The following is a 1,855-nucleotide window of genomic DNA, read 5'->3' on the forward strand; positions in this document are numbered from 1 at the left end:
TTGCCAGCTCACCGGATACCAGCACATCAAAATGAGGCCCTATGACCACCAGCCTGTTCTGTACCTTCCTGCAGAACATCTGCTGAACAGCATCATATTATCACAGCTCCTCTTTCTTCATATTGAAATCATATTTGAACTTTTGCGAAACTTGGAGTGAGCGACTTTGCAGCTGAAGTTTGTTATGGAGTCAACGACAGACACAAGAGTGTCGACAAGTCAGGTTTTAATTTTACAGTCATCATCACAGGAGGTCCCTGTTTCGGAGTCCGAGTTTGCATCGCACTATAATTCCTACTCAGGTAATGAAGATTTATTTCTCTTTTTGTGAATTATTAGAATGAAAACACATCTTCCTTGCATACAGAGCGCACATCCAGATCCTGCCAGAATCGCTCAGTAATTGTTTCCATCCGTATATAACGACAAAGGCAGCAGATACACGGGAAACGACCACTGCAAACGCCCCTCCAATCATATCACCTTTCTGAGGTGGATGTATCTCGCTGATACTTCAGTGTCGCTGAGTGTAAATCCTGGCAATTCCCCACGAGCGGTATCATGGCTGCATGTCTGTGCTGAGGCGTTGAAAGCTTCAGGAAAGTAATTCATCCCCTCCATCACTGTGGTAATTCTGGATATGCAGTGAATCCTTTCCCATTGAGTGACGACTATACTCCAGGAATCCGTTTCGAAAATTTAAAGGTTCCTATCAGACATCTGCAATCGTTTGAAATAAGTTGAGACGTGGACGAAGACAGTGAAATAAAGTGATAGACAATGATGCCTGGGAGGCATAAGACAGGAAGTGAGCGCGGAACTGATGGTGCAAAACTCAATGTCGGTGCCATTGGGTCAGCTTTTACTGCCCAATGTTTATACTTACTTACACATTACAGCTAGTCAATTCACCGCAATGACCTTGTTCCTCTTGACGTGAGGTCCCCTCTGTGTGTATTAACGTGAGGTCCCCTCTGTGTGGTTCATGGGCCCCGATAGAATGAACACATCCTCTTTCTCCTGTCACTTTAACCAGGTGAAAATACCAGTTTTAAATGAATCCAAGAATAGATTATTTTTTTCTGTGCCTTTTCAGTGGAGAATTTTCAGCTATAAACTGTTTGTATTTGAAGATTCGAGGAGTGAATACAATTCTCTGTGAGCAACTTTGATACGAAAACACATGTCCAAGGACTGTGAGGAAGTGGTTAAACAACTCCACATATGGATGAGTGAGAGCATAGCTGGTGTGGCGCCGTGGCTTAGTTGGTTAAAGTGCTTGTCTAGTAAACAAGAGATCCTGGGTTCAACTCCCAGCGGTGCCTACTTGTCGCGTTCATGCATTAGTTCTGAGCAAGAGTCACTGGACCGGAACTGCGAACTCTTATTTCTCTTCTCAGATGCTGCCAAACTGGCTTAGCTGTTCCAGCACCTTCTGCTTTTGAACATGTTCCTTGACACACATCTCTATCTCAGGCCATCTGACACTGTGAATGATCGAGGAACAAAGGTCGTGCGTGTGCCCTTTTGAACTATTACTTATGTCTGTGGTTTCTTTTCATTATTCCACAAGCACTTCTGCTTCTCCTCCTCTTTTATTCCCCATCCTTCATTCCCAGTTAGGTCGGAATAACGAGATGAGGCAGGAGACGCTGCAGATTTGCCGGGGAATTTTGTGGTCATGGCAGAGATACCACCAGCTGATCACTCTCATTCTCTGATGTCACCGTTCATACATTTAAAGCAACAATATATACATCGTTGTGCTTCTTTATTTATAGTGTAATTGCATTTTTTTCTTGTTGATTAGGAATTCTATTTTGAATTCGGAACAGTCATAATTGTTTGAGGAAGA

At 43.3% G+C, this 1,855-nt stretch overlaps 1 non-coding gene across 1 annotated transcript; it reads left to right on the plus strand.

Moving 5' to 3' along the window:
* The first annotated feature begins 1,251 nt into the window (after positions 1-1,251).
* Positions 1,252-1,325, plus strand: trnat-agu (transfer RNA threonine (anticodon AGU)). Its single transcript has one exon. It is a non-coding gene; the product is annotated as a tRNA-Thr (tRNA).
* Positions 1,326-1,855: the final 530 nt, after the last annotated feature.

The sequence above is a fragment of the Chiloscyllium plagiosum genome, unplaced genomic scaffold, assembly GCF_037043375.1.
Source record: "Chiloscyllium plagiosum isolate Xiang-an unplaced genomic scaffold, Cpla_swu_hap1 HiC_scaffold_14, whole genome shotgun sequence".
NCBI classification, from domain to species: Eukaryota; Metazoa; Chordata; class Chondrichthyes; order Orectolobiformes; family Hemiscylliidae; genus Chiloscyllium; species Chiloscyllium plagiosum.